General features: G+C 45.3%; 1 long non-coding RNA gene across 3 annotated transcripts; it reads right to left on the bottom strand.

The window, feature by feature from the left end:
- Window positions 1–698: 698 nt before the first annotated feature.
- LOC137862510 (uncharacterized) lies at window positions 699–13299 on the bottom strand. 3 transcript variants are annotated; one of them, XR_011100337.1, is made up of 5 exons: window positions 12327–13299; window positions 12185–12240; window positions 8955–9106; window positions 7692–7730; window positions 699–6255 (listed from the first exon to the last, which is right to left on the bottom strand). It is a non-coding gene; the product is annotated as an uncharacterized lncRNA (long non-coding RNA). The 3 variants fall into 3 exon arrangements; XR_011100339.1 differs by lacking the exon at window positions 7692–7730 and having other exon boundaries at window positions 699–7640; XR_011100336.1 differs by having other exon boundaries at window positions 699–7730.
- Window positions 13300–15324: the final 2025 nt, after the last annotated feature.

Raw genomic sequence — 15324 nt, forward strand, 5'->3', positions numbered from 1 at the left:
TATTTTGACTTGCATGATGTTTTGACACTACCAAAAGCTTTCTGAATAGGCACATTTTAGAAACCCAATTTGGAACGAAAACTAATTTTGAAATATTGGCATCTCTCGGATTTCAAAGTAGGTCTCTGTTACTCAGTGGAAGTAACTCTTCTTAATCAAAAGAATACATAGAAGCATTTTTCATAGCCTGGCAGCAGTGTGCTGGGCAAATAATTAATCCTGTATTGTCTTTCTGGCAGCAGAGCACTCTCCTGCAGCACTGCTGGTGCAGTAGTTTATCCCTGCATGAACCAGGAGCAGGGAAATGCTAAAATAAGGTTCTGATTCAGACCTATTACAAGGACTGTGATTTTATAGCCATGGAAGCAGCTGTGCGCAACAATTAAAGAACAGCAGTTTATCTGGTCCTGTGTTTCATGAACGTGCGTTTTTTATTACTATAATTCAAAGATACCCCCCTTTTCATGTCAGATGTGCTTGCAGTATTTGCTTTTTTTGCTTTAGCTGTACACATTTAGACATCTGCTTTCTATTACTGACCCTCTGAAACACGGCTTGCCACTGTGGCACAGGCAAAAGCATTGAGGATGGCCATGAAATCCCTGCTTTTGTTTAGAGCAGAGTTGCCGGATAAGATAATTTAAACTGATTTAAAAAAAAAAAAAAAAAAGGAAAAAAACACACAACAATCTCAGGGTCACTGGTGTTGGCGTTCCGGCCCACTTCTCTTTATTAGATAGTTTTGGCCAGGGGGCTTCGACTGATCTGGTGGCTGTTGCTTGCAACCTCCTGCCCAGCGATGATTTCATCTGCCTCTCCGCCATTCTTCTGCGGTTAGAAGAGATCCTCTGACAACATGTCTGAACCAGGGGGGTGGGAAAGGTTTACAAAGGCAATTAAATGAGTGGTCGGCACACGGTATGTGCTGCAATGTTTATTTCCACACCAGCATCCTCTGACACTGACTCTGTAGGTGCAGCAGGAGCATCTCCACGTCACGGCGTGCCACCGTGCACCACCTTCACCTTACTCATGAAAAAAAAGGTTAGTGTAAGAGGTAGTCAGAGGAATGGCAATGAAGAAACCAGCAAAATCCTGCTGTTGCACGTTGAAGAGGTCCCAGTAAGTTAAAGCAAAGGGTGAGGATGGTGATGTCGGCTCCACTGCAGCGTTCATCCCTCCAGGCTATACACAGAGCGGAGCCAGAGCACAGAGCATTCTCCCCACCCTGATGACAGCGATCGCTTCCCAAAACTCAGCTCCCAGCCCGCTGCTGCCCTTGAACACCACCTGCTCGTTTGGAACGGGGCTCCTGGCCCAGCCGACTTACCGCTCCCCAGCAGCTTCCTGCCAGATTTCCACTGCCATAAGAGAAGGTTACACATGACGCCCGAACAGCCGCACACCCTGCTCCTCCGTGCTAATTAACACTGTAACTCTATGTGGTCCTATTTGGGGCCTGAGGTTTCCCACATGCCGCAGCCCGAAGCATCCCCTGCCCATCCCCTGCACACATTTCCCCTCTGCAGGACACACACAGGGAGCAGCACGCGGTTTCCACCTCCCCTCTCGACACGCTGACACGCTGGCAAGCAGAGAGAAGGTCCCTCGAGTTTAAAACTTGCACAAAAATGAGCGAATGTGGCTGACTTTCACCACGAGTTCAAGAACATGGAAATTTTTAATGCATGTTTTGATATGTCCCGGGATAATCTATGACCTTTCGAGTCCTTTCTTATCCAAAGCAAACTTCACAGCACAACCCTGGCAGATTTCTTGGAATTGTGACGCTGAGTGATTCTGCAGATATCCCAAGTGATGCTCGGAGAGGAATGAAAATATTTTCAGATTACCTCCCGTTTACCAAGGGATGACAACGAACAGTAAGTGCGGGCACTCGTTGCATGGGAAGCTGTCAGAGCAATCAGCCTGGACGTCTGCACCGCCTGTCGTAGTCCCAGAGAAATTCCTTGCATATTTCTGTAGTATTCAAATCATGTCCATTGCTCAGAAAACAAAATGTTTCACAGTCTTTCATAGGCTTTTCGCAGTGTTTTGGGGTAAGAAGTTCAGCTGTTTCTCAGGGCGGCGGAGCAGAGCCGAGCTTGGCCCTGCTTTACCAGCGGGCAGGGTGCTGGTGTGGGGCTGGTTCCTGCATCACAGCTACCTGCCCCTGCCCAAATGTGCTCACATGGCCAGAGCCACGGGGCAAGCAGCATCCGTACCGTGTCCTTCCTCTAGAGAAAACCCAGCAGCCTCGCAGGAACAGTTTCTTTCACCCCTAAATCGGTGAATTTAGATGCATTATGCCCTGGCTGCATCCAACCCTTCTTATGGCCAAGATCGGATCATTCCAGCTTCCTCTAACACCAGGTACCCATCTGACCTCAGCACCTTTCCCACTGGTCATGGTTTCTGGAGCATTTAAAGGATTAAGGTGAGCCTATCCTACATACTTCACACCTAATATTTTGGGTTGGATGGGATTTTGCTTCCCTTCGTCCACTAAGGGAAGCTCACAGGTGCCTTGCCATGAAGAAGAGGAGCAGAGGACCACGGCTGAAAGAAGACATGAAGCTGTGCAAACCCTGGCATCTGCCAGAAGACGCTGTCTTGGGAAAGACAACATCTGTGAGTTTCCTTCAGAACCACTTTGTTTGGCTGTCAAGAGGACCTCGGATGAGGAACTTCCTTTCCAAACACCATGTGCCATCAGCCCCCGCTCTTCCCTGCTCCAGGCGATCTTTTTGCATATAATTTCCAAACAGAATGAGGGGTTGGACCTCTCTGTCCAACTCGTTCTCTTTCCCATAGTGAAAAGCACATTGTCTCGATTCTGGAGCAGACAGCAGCATGTGTGAAAGTCCGTCCTTTCCATCAAAGCACTTAAGCTCATGTTTAGAGCTGAGAAAACACTTAAGTGCTTGGCTAAAAAGGGAAGATCCCCCAAATTGGGACCAAAGAGATGCTACAGTTAATCGATTTCCTTTGAGAACATCCTGTACTTTCCCCAAAGGGCTAACACTGTAGTTCTTCAATTCAAAAGCTGTTGCAAAGCTGCAGCAAGTTTGATTGGGTTGGCATTTCTTAGAAGCCATTTATTCACCCATGACCACAGTATTAAGACTGGCTCTCTGCAGTAAATATGCACAAGTGGACACACACTGGGAAATTCTTTGTCTTGTCCCCGGTTCTGCTGCTGAAGGAAGACACATGGTTTCAATGATGTCTTTGTTATCTGATCAAGCATCCAGCCCAATTTGCAATTTTAATGAAAATCAGACACCTGCACTGCAACTGATCTCTGCTCCCAGGATTAGCAACAACAAGGGAAAGAAGCATTCTCCTTATCGGAAGAACTGAAGCCACCAGTATCCAGTTACCAAAGCCCAGGCTGCGATTTCAGATGTTACCCAGAAGAAAGGAACCCTTTATCCCTCTCTGGACAGTGATCTCCTCAGATGGAGAACCACGGCGAAACAACTAGCTGGTGGTAACATTAGCTCAGATGCAGGAGCACGAGCTGGGGAGCTCTGGCTGTGCCAAATCTCTCCAGAGAGAGGCCGTGCCAGCAGCAGAAGGACTGCACTGGCCACACAGCCCTGCCTTCCCTTTCAGAAGCAGCATTTACCCAGAATACTACAAGGATGTGAAAGTTTTAGTGTTGATTCAAGATTTTTTCCCTTTTTTAAAAATCTGTACAGGGTCATTTTTACTCTGCTCATCCCCCAGCCAGTTTCAGAGGAGGGTAAGAGGCATTCACACTGCTTTCATCTGCCGACAGGTTCAGCGCCAAACAAGCCCCAGGTAGAAGAAGAGAGGGCTACTTAAAGCTCTGCGCGTGTCTGAAACAAGCCTGAAGATGCCACACGCTGCAGGACGGAGCAAAAGCTCAGGCTGAGATAGGACGAGGGTTCGGATAGGGGATGAGTGCTCTGCCTGCGGCGCCCCCCAGTACTCAAGGAGCCCCAGCAGGGGCTGCGGGATGCTTGGGAGGGAGCGTGGCATGGGGCCTTCAAACAGCAGGGCAAAAGAGCTGCTCAACGCATACCTGGCACCCGTCTGCAAAGCAAAGCTCCAACTAAAATGAGGGAAATATAAGATACATGCACAAAATGGGAAATCACTTACTGGAGTGTATTGAGAGCATTCTCTACTTCGAGATGCAAAGAAACCTACTTCCATCATTGTTTTAGTCAGTATTTATTGAAATACATTCCAAAAATTTTCCTGATTTCTCCTCTTGCCTAAAGCCAATACTCCACTGGGCTGGTGTTTGTTGCCATTTTTCATGGACTGGGAGAAGAATGGGGGGATGGATGGGAGAAAGCAAGGAGGAAATAAATCTATTAGTGAGCATTTTCAATAAGTTGATAAACTTCAAAGATTTACCCCAGATCAAGAACTTATCATATAATCAGCAATTTAGCAAACAGCCTTCAACTGTTGAAACAAATTTGTTTCAGTGGAAGCCCCCTCAGCTGCGGAGATCCTCAGGCAGCCCTGACCGCACCAGGGAAGCTTCAGGTGCCAGCGATATTGGGATCCTCCTCGCTCCTCGGAAGAGCCTTATCTGCTGAATCCTTTGTCCTCTTGTTGTAGCATGAGCTCCCTCTTTTGCCCTGCCGAAGGTAAATCAGGCAGCTCCACAAAAGGGCCTGTCAAGTGGTTTCAAGCCATGCCCCTGTCCTGCGACAACACAAATAATTTGGGGACCCCAGGTCAGCGAAGCATCGCGTGTGCTGCTGAACCGAGCCCTTTATATGTTCCAGAGAAAGGCAGTGATGCTTTTTATAGCTGGACTATTTTCTATTCAACCGCGTTGGGCTCTGCTTCCCTAAACAGGATTTTCCACCCCGTTTTGCAAAGAAAAATGCGCGTTTCGAAACTCCATTTAGCCACCCCAGCCTCACAAAATGTTCCTGAGCACGCTGTGCGCTTGAACCTCCCACCCATGAAATAGCAGAGGGAGCTTTCTCCCCAGGCTGTTCCTCCCTCTGTGTGCTGTAGGGACGGCTTCTCCACCACAGGCCAGCGGATCGCCGCCTGTTGTGGGACCCTTGAGCCCAGCGGGCTTCTGCTGCCGCTGAGGACGTGCACGCTTGTTTCTAACATGGTCAGGGTTTGCATAAATGGATGGAAAAATTCTGCTGTTGATTCCAGCGGGCTCGTGCTGGACACTCCCGTAACATCCCTGCAGGGCATTTGGATGAGCCCTGGCAGTGCATTCATCCTGCTGTCAGAAGCGGTGCAGCGGCTGAAAGGAGAAGTTGTTCCTGGAGGGCCTGCTTGATACAGCCGCTGAATTACACCCTCAGCACTCACCTCTCGCATCATTTATCTTCCCGCCTCCTATAAACACCAAGCCTGACAAAGCCGTAAAACCACCAAGACAAATGTTTCAGCTCCATGCTCAGGTCCACGTTGAGTCTCAGGTCCCCTCTCCAAGCCCCACTGGCCCTGTGCGTTGTGATCCAGGAGCTTTGGGAAATCACATGCAAAAACACATTTCTGCTAGCAGAATTGATGCCTCATGGCTGAGCACAGCCCCCATGGGTATTTCTCTGCTCAGGGAAGGGTTGGAGCACCAGCGAGCCCGTCCAAGCACCATACACACGTCCTGGGTGCCTGCAGCCATCCCCGCTACCTGCTCGCCCATCGCAGGGTGCACCCAGCATGTCCCGTGGCACAACAGGGCCACCTGGCATCTTAACCCCACCAGAGCCTCCAGGGACCACCAGGGCCCCAAACCCCACCACCACCAACAGCCCCACCTCCATCCAAGCTTCTTCATACTTGCGGTATAACAGTTGCAGAGAAAAAATTTAAAGCTTTGTTTTCATCTTCCTTTTTTCTTTTTCTTTTTTTTTTTTTTTTCTCCAAGCAGGCAAACATCTGCAGAGCACTTTTAAGATAACCATAGCAATGACATGAGGACAATTGGCAGGCACGCTCTGTGCTCATCAGCTGCTGTGATTCACGGGGCCGGCGCTCGGGGCCGCGTCCAAGCAGCCCACGAGGATGAGGAGGGACCCCTCGCACCGAGACCCGGCGCCGGGGCCGAAGCCAGAGCAGGCTGGAGCAGGGCGGGGGGAACGTGGGTGTCAGGGGAGCCTCGATGGAAATCGCAGGTGTTTCTTCCCTGCCTCCTCCCCGCGAGAGGCCCCTCCGTGTTCTGCTACGGTTTGTTTTTCTGGCAGCCGGCGCTCTCTATTTTTCTTGCCTGTGTTTTTTATGAGTTATGTTTGGTTTCTGCTAAAACAACAGAAAACAGCACAGGGCTGGATTTTTCTTGGGTGTTTTTTCTTTCTTTCTTTCCTTTTTTTTTTTTTTTTTTTTTTTTAGAAACTATGCAAAGGGTCATTTGGAAGCCCTGATTCCAGTAAAACTTTTCAGAAGGATTGATGGAGGTCTCAGACCAGCTGGGGGTCGCAGGTCAGACAGTTTAGCCCCCCCAGAGGGGCGAGGAGATGGGATTAGCAGCCACGCAGCCACGGCTAAGCCGCAGAAGAGGCCGCGGGGCTCCACAGGACACGGAGGGTGGCAGGAGGGAGACGTGCTTGTGGCATCGGGGTGAACCTGCAGAGCTGAGCCGTGTGCGGGGTCAGGCTGAGGAGGAGATGTGGCACTGCCCCCCAGCACTGCTCATTCCCTAGCAAGGCTCAAATGCATCTGAAGACAAAGTAAATAGGGCTCAGTGTTCACAGCACGGTGTGAGCCCTCTGGGGAAGGTCTGCGAGCCACCGACTGCAAACATCTCACCCAGGACCACTCTGCCCCCTCACTTCAGCATCCAAATTGAACCACAGCTGGCCAGAGTTGAGAGAATGGAAAGAAACAGCCGTGTGCTCGGGCAGGAGCAGGAGAACAAACAACCCAGCTTTTAAGGGGAAGAGATTTTTTCATTTGGTGGTGGGCTAAGGTATTTTAAAATATCAGATATTGCGTTTAAAAGCAGAATTGATTGCTCTTCAGAGCAGGCCCTAGTCGAAGATCAAGCGGGAAGTAACAGCAGGTGTTTAATAAATCTTTAGAGCAGTTGCTTTAAAAGATATCTATTTTTTACTCTAAACATGAGGTATTGGTATTGCTAATGCGCATTATCCACACGCCTCCATCCAACCAGTGAAAGATTTTGGCCGTGTTTCAGCAGAAAAAATCGGTGGCATATGGTCTGCATAAAGCATAAGTATGACTTGTTCTTTAGGCTGGTCTTGGCACACGGGAGGTCATGAAATCATCTTTCAGAAACCTCAGCTGGACCAAGGCACAGCCTCCTCCCGTTTGCACACTTCTCCCTACCAAGGACCTTATCCATAACCAGTACTGCCACCGTCACACCGTGCATCTTCCCAGGATTTCCCAACAATTTGCTGTGCTGGATATAGAAGCACCTTACTTTTTCCCACCAAAGGCGGAGGTGAAGATTTAAAAGCAAGCATGAACAAGAAGAACCACCAGGCGTTATTCCCTGAGAGATGCATGTAAGACCCTTGTGTCCTCTGACATTTCAGAGTGCTCCCCATCTCCAGCACCACCAGGAGATGGCTCTGGGCTCTCCAGGGGCCCAACTCACTTTGCAGACAGTGCACGTGCACAGGAGCAAGCGCTGCCGACAGCTCAGCACCATCCCGTGAGCCCTGCGAGGACAGAGAGTAAGGGGCACCCCCGACTGTAATGGGTAACCCTACCTGTGAGACAGCTTCCAGGGGAGGAGGGCAGTGGAAAGTCTGGAAATAGAATATGGAAAGAGAAAATTCAAGGCCTCCATGTTACGTGAGATCATTAAGGCACACTGCATACCTCTGCAAGCCAAACCTGCGGTGCTATTTGCATGAACAAGCAACCTTTCTCTGCCTTTATAAAGGGTTTGCAAAGGATTACTAGGCTGGCTACTTCAAATCATGCAGAATGGGCAAACCCTATTCCTGCGGTCCCCAAGACTGAAGAAAATATGCTAGACACCTACCCAACTGAGAAATGTGTTTGCACGATGACCACAGCATTTACATAGCTGGGAGGTGTTGCACAGAGTTCCTCAAAGGAATAAAAACAGTCCAGGCTGCCTGTTTTGTCTCTGTACAAAAAGTGATTTATGTAAAGCCAAAAGGTGTGAAGGATTATCTTCTGAACCTGCCAAACTGGCTGCAAACATCCTGAAAAGCAGATTTTATTAGTGTAATTTTTAAAAGAATGAAAGGACCTTTGGAAGCAAAAGGATGAAAACAAGATTTCCCCTGACATATTTATTTCTCAGATTAAGTCTGTGTAACTATATGCTATATATGCACAATGTAGATAATAGAAGTGTTAGCTACAGGACATTGCAACATCCAGGATGTAATTTATATCTTTCCCCATGTCTTCGCTCCCAAACACAGCAGCTCATCATATTCCTTGCCACTGCTGGACTTTGGCAGAGCTCCAGCACTTCAGAGGTCACTGGGTTCTTGAGTGGCCAATTTGTCAATAGCTGCTTTTGCAGTGTTTACCCAGGTATTATTCAGCTTTGTACCCCTAAGACAAGCTGGTACACGCTGGTTCTGCTCTGCGTATTGTTTATTCTCTGCTATTTTGACCTTAGAGTTCATCTGGGAAATGTATTCAGCCAGCGCTTCTAGAAGCTGCTGTGGTGCTGTAGGGACGAGGTAGAGAGATAGGGTAAGATAGGATGGGATGGGATAAGATGGGATATTCAAAACAGGAGGTTCTGAATACCAGTTAGGGCAAAGCAAATTTGACTTTTAGACTTGAATTGATGTTCTCAAATTTAGTACACAGCAGAGGGATTGCTCCTCTCACTAAAACTTTCAACGTGGAGGTTGGGCATGGCTTTGGAATACCTCAGTTTTGACCCTACTGAGCACGGCGTTGGGACACTTCAACAAAGTGCTTCTTTTTGCCTTGCTTGACATTTAAAGATCACATATTTTATCCCAAGGAGAAAAACTGACCTTTGCTTGTGCCAGCCAAGTCCAAATCCTAGGAGAACAACAGCAGCCCAATACAGCAGGTAACAGTTGCAGCCCAATCCTGATGCCCACATGGCAGCATGACTTGATCAAAATCCATCCGAAGATGTCAGTGATGCTTCACTGAGTCCAACCTGAAAGTGAGAAAATGCCCACTTCATGGAGACCTCCAAAAACTGAGTCCTATCACTTGCCAACAGCCATTTTACAAGCCCAATTTTCAAAGTACAGCTATTCAAAGCTTCCTGAAAACCAAGACCTTTAGAAGTTTCTTTAGCTGGACACCCAATAGCTAAGGCATCCCAAATCCCTCGTTATTTCTGAACATCTTGGCACAGCGTGCTGAGCATAGGAAATGGGTGAGATTAACGACTTCAGCTCACACATCGAGCAGGATATGAAGGGCTACATGTGGTATGTACATAATATGCCCCTTTTGCCAGTGTCAATCAAATCGTAAAGCACAAAAAGACATTGTACCCACTGGGAGAGCAAACATTTCGCTTCTCTGGATCAAAACTTAAAGGAAATATCCTCTTGCTTCCTGTCCTCCTACCTTCACATGAGCTGGAGAGTACAATTACTTAATATGACAAATCTAACAGCAAATTTACAATCTGAAAATAAATGGGAACTGCTTCCTCTACTTGCTTTTTGTATTTTTTTTTGTTTTGTTTTGTTTTTTGGTTGTTGTTTTTTTTTTTTTTTTCTTTCTTTCTTTTTTTCTCTCTTCCCCGAGAGACGATGAAGGTTCAAGGATCTCACAGCAATGCGCTCTTGCTGCACTGGACATTTCTTATCAGCCTCGGACCGCGGGAGCCACGATAGGAAATGTGCCATTCATTCATGGGGCTGCTGCTGGGGATCTTAGGCATATCTTGAGCGTGTTATCACACACTTTGTATTGTCTACTCTGTCTTGAGAAAGAAACCCTCTAATCAGGGCTGACATTTTCTCCTTCTGGAAATCACCAGTTTGTTTCTCTGCCTTTTGCCTCGCATTGATTAAACACCTTCCTGTTGAAACAGTTAGCTAGACAACCACAACAGAACAAAAACTTGGTATCAGCTTCCCAGATTCCTGCTCCCTTTCATGTGAGAACAGAGTTGGCATGGGCAGGGAACACATGAGCCTGGACTGGGAGACGAAATTTCACCCCTTGATTTATTAATGACCACTTTTTAGCATTCCCCTGCGTGTCGGTACGAGTGGCCTCGAGCCCTTTGGGTCTGGACAATCCTCCCAGGCACAGCCTTAGGGAGAGGGTCTCCTACACTGAAGATCTGCTGCCGCTGAGCTCAGGAAGCCTTATTCTGTGAGCAAAGCCATTCAGGTTGGAAGGAATATGGTCAAAAAAAAAATAATCTGATTTTAATAAGATTTAATTACAATTTTTTAATCTGATACCACTCATGAATTGTAGGGAATTTACAAACCACTCATTGAAATCAAGACGTGCATCTGATTTTTTTTTTCCAATTGAACCCTTTTTCCATTTTTCTACAGGAGTTTTTCCCTCTCACCAGCCACACTCACCACTTAGATTTGCTTATTATGATAAACTCCAACTTTCCAAGTACTTCTAATTCTTTTTCCCCAGAATGGGATATTTTTTTACTGCATGATAGCTAAAATGCAAAAGGATATTTTCTAAAGGGGACGGAGAAAATCGTTAAAAAATGTACACATGCAACCCACTAAGGCGGCATACTTGTAAAAGTAGTATTTATCTAATCACACTGGTATCAGCTTTAGTGTGACATTGCCTCCCAGAAAGGGAGAAAAATTACACTAATGTTAATATTGCAATAAGATAAGGAGGTTTTGTAAATGTAATTGTATCCATTCAATTAACTTCTAACACTTGTACTTCTAGGCTGCCCTACTTTATAATTGTCCTCTCCTTGAAGGCATTTTTTTCAACTTTTTACCTTGTATAATCCTGTGGAAGAAAATCAAAGTTGGTTTTCTCTTTATCTGAAAAAAAAAAAAAAAAAAAAAAAAAAAAGTGGATCTCAGGCTGCTTTTGTGAATATCCACAAAGAATGCTGTTCTTAGCATCCTATCTGTATGGAAAGTTAAATGTTCTGTGGATACCTAAATATTCCCTGTATTATAATATTTATCAGTAGAAAGAAAAGAAATAATACAGTCTAGAAGCTATTACAATTTCATAAAACTCAGAGAAATACTCTAACTGCACAAGGAGGATGCTTAAACCTCTTTTGTTCATGTATAAATTAATAACAGTTGAGCACTTCTCCATCCTGGGAAAATAGGTGTGTTAAGTTTTACAAAAGTTTAAGGAAAAATTAAATGGATCCCCTCTTTGATTAGCATTCCTGTTTCTTAAACCCTTATTTTTGCTGGTTTAATGTTTTCACTGTGGCCACAATAATACACACCCTGGTATTTTTTAAATGACAATTTATGATGAGGACATTTTTCTTGGGCATTGCTAAATATGAAGTATATTAAAATGTAGTCAAAATGACCCATTACTCTACTCACTGCTTCAGACAGCGATGGAAAATAACTAATATCAAAGCAAAATTTCCTAATTAAAGACTTATTAGCAGAAGGTTTAAATCCTTGGAAAATTCACCTCAAACAATACCTTCCCTAAAACTATTCATCAAATTCCACTCAGATTTGCTGGAAATAGTTTACTAAGCCTTGCCTAGCAGGGCAAACAGCTGGATGTCAAGCAGGAAGACACGGCTGGTTGATACACGCATACACACATATGGACATCCAGGGAAGATTTAAGACCCATCCTGTGCTGCAGCTGTTTTCATAACTTAGACCCAAGGTTCTTACCCATTGCACGTAGCCATATCAGCCAGACGGACTTCAAGGCATGAGGAGGACCCAAAGATTGGTTCAAACCTAAGCCCTCTTCATCCATCTTATTCATTTTACAGGCTTATAGCAAGAGGTTGTCCTTAGAACCATACATATGAGCATTTCCTCGGTCTAACCAGAACTTTAACTTATGCCACTTGAACGAGATGATGATGTGATGACAGCAAGCCTCTACCATCAGTCTTTCTGAAAGCACCATGAAGATAACTTCTGTGATGTTTGGTGAAATTCAAAACTTTTAAAGAGCACATTTGAGTAGCACTAAAAAAGGGGATGAAAGTTTAGGTCGGTAAGAGTGACACGATTCACCAAACCTGTGACCTTATTATTATCTGCTTAGCACCTACCATAATCTCCCTGTCTCCAGGCCTCCAGTAGTAAGATGTTGCATAGGGTATTTTCCCTGCAGAGTGACAGAGAACCTGCTGTCAAAGAAACAAACAAGTAATGGCATACTCTGCCTTTGCCTTATGTAGAAATGCTACGTACATGTGTGTAGAAATAGAAATATTGACAGTATTTCTAAAATTCCCACAAAAGCCTATGGGATATTCAAGACAGTTCTGTTCAGGGGAAAATAAATAAATAAATAAATAAATAAAGGGAAAAAATAGTTATGTCCTATGACAACATCTAAGCAGCTTTTTTTCATGAATCCTTACATTCTTAACCAAAATAGACACAGGGTTTGTACTGAATCACTTACCAAATTATCAGGTGTTTCTGAATTTTGCCCCCTTCACAGGTGATGAGTTCTTTTGCAGAGCAGGAGCTGCAGGGTGGGGGAGTAATTGCTATGGAGACACCCAAACACACCAGGATTAAATCTTATGGTAAAATTATTATAAGCTTAAATGTAATTTTGAGAAGTACAAAGCAAAAAATACCACAACAAGAGATGGCGAAGAAGAAAGCCTTAAGAATAAAAGTTCAAGTATGAAGCAGGAGAAGCTGGTGTACGAGGCCGGACCCCGTTTCTTAGCTCCCATATAGCGAAAGGTTGCATTATTGCTCTGCATTCTGATTACTTCTGCTGTTGTTGGAGGCACTATTGGGCCATAAGTCAATGCACCCAAGATATCCACAGGATGTATCGATTCACTGCAGCATCTCCTTCCTTTTGCAGAAGGAAATATTGCTTAAATGCCAAAGTTACACAGCTGGGTTTCCGAAACCACTTCACCATTTGGGTAGCTTTGCTCCTACTGATATGCTGCTGATCTCTTGGAACACCAGTCTGCAGATCTAGCAGACTGGAGAGGGGTGATTTCTGAAGAAAGACCTTGTTTTTATTGTCCTAAAACTTCCAGATCATGGAAAACGCAGGAGAAGGCCCGTGCTTGGCCTCTGAAGGCAGCTCCTGCCATCCCCTCTGCTGATCCAGCCCTTCTCCCTCTTTTATTGACTGCAAAGGGAGTGGAGGAGATGAAATCCCTAATTTAACATGCTAGCCCTAGCTGACCGTGTCTTCGGAGGGAGTGTGGCATGTCATGGTCTTGCAAGATGTGTACACCATGCTGCCAAGAAAAATGCTCATCAAGGACAGTATCACATCCTGCTGTTTTTACAGTTGTCAATTTTTTTCTTCCTAAAATGGAAGCAAACCTTTGCAAATTCATCCCTGGTGTAACTACACTGAAGCCAAGTTCAGTATCAATAAATCAGTGGCTTCATCAGGAAAGCAATTGCATGGTTGTTTTTATCTGCTATTATCTGTAAGTTTAATTGGAGTACAAAAAGTAAGTAAATTTTTAATGACAGCTGCATTCCCCATCCCGGTCTGTTGTGTGACCTTCAGATATTGAAAACAAATGAATAATTGAAAACAAAGCTTCGATCATGCAACTTTTAGGTGTTTTTGAAGCTCGCCTAAGAGACCTCAAAAGGCTCTTCACTCCTACCAGAAAAAAAAAAAAAAAAAAAAAAAAAAAAAAAAAAAAAAAAAAAAAAAACTACTTTAATCAATTCTTTTAACCATTTTTCCTTTAAAAATAATTAAAATATATTACCGTACTTCTTTGGTATGACAAAAACAAAAACAAAGCAAAACAAAACAAAAAAACTATATAGGAGTTAAATATTGCTGATTTTCATGTGGGTTGCTCTAACTAATTACTGAAGATTTACACTGCCCTGCCTTTTTATATGGGAACTTCAACCTTGATATTCCTAAAATCAATCCCTATTTCATATAGAAGTACTGGATTTTGTTCCAGAAAAAGGAGGAGTTGTATTTTTTTTCCACAAAGGACTTACAAGGGCAGTGTCAGACATTCTGTCCCACCCTGGGCTGCCTTAGCTGCTGTCCCCTGCCTTTCCCTCGTGCCATTCACGCTGTGCCTGCAGCACCAGGATGGGACCCGCTGTCCTGCGGGGCCACCCGGAGAGAAATCTGCAGGTGTGGTGACAGCCAACAAACTCCTGACTGCACATGAAAGCCTTGTCTTGGTGCAAGGCTGGTGGCATGGCCAGGTTACTGCCCAAAGCCATTTTCCCTTGGCTCTGCAGCCCAGCCTGGGGCAGAGGGCGGCAGGCGCTGACCCAGCGCGGCACCCAGCTGCTCCCCAGCTGCTGCCAGCACGGCACGGCACATCTGGCAGTGTGAAGCGCTACAGAAGAAGCCCCTGAGATTTCCTGAGTTGGAAGGAAAAACATTCTCTGAATTCCCTTTTGCTTCATCCTCAAGGAAAACAGCAGGGGGGAGGGAGGGAGGGAGTGAGACTGTCCATGCTGCTGCGCCCCAGAGGACGTTCTCCTGGCCCTGCAAATAGCTGCCCATGCACAGAGCAAGGAGCAGCCTTCAGCAAAACCCATAACTGCTTGTGGTGAGAGATGACAAGCTTTTTTTTACCTGCTTGTGGCAGGTAACACAGAGCTGTTGGCAGAGGTCTGTGTGCTGAGCAGTGCCTGCAGGTCACCCTGCAGCTCCTCTGGGCATCGCCATCCATCTAAGAAGGTGTTACTGCCTTGGGACTGCTCTGGAGTTTAAAACCTCCCAGAACGACTCTAAAACATTGTGCCCTGTGGGTAAAGGCTTTCTCTGCTGCACAACTGGAAGGCGGGCAAAGGGCAACTGCAGAGGCACTTCTGGAAACTTCATTTTTTCACTTTCTTTTAATTGTAGGCGTATACAAATAGTGCAAAATGTTTAATTTATGTGTATTCCATTTTATGTTTGCAGTCAGAAAGGAAATTATTCTTCTGCATAAAACAATCAATAAGTATTAATTTCCCAGCGTGGCACAAGACAGCTTTATCCAATACTTGCAGCAGATCAGTGCACTTTCACTTGTGATAATCTTCTGTATTTGTTTGCCCTTGCTCTATGTGAGCAAAAGCAAATTCACTGTTGAGTTCGTCATTGTCCTTGGCAAAGCAGTATGGGAAAAATATGAAACTGACAGTTTTTTGTTTTTTTCTTGAAAGTTTAACTTTTTTAAAATGAATATTAACTGGAGTAAACTACTGACATTCCAGTTATTGGGAT

Source organism: Anas acuta, chromosome 11 (assembly GCF_963932015.1).
Source record: "Anas acuta chromosome 11, bAnaAcu1.1, whole genome shotgun sequence".
Lineage (NCBI taxonomy): Eukaryota > Metazoa > Chordata > Aves > Anseriformes > Anatidae > Anas > Anas acuta.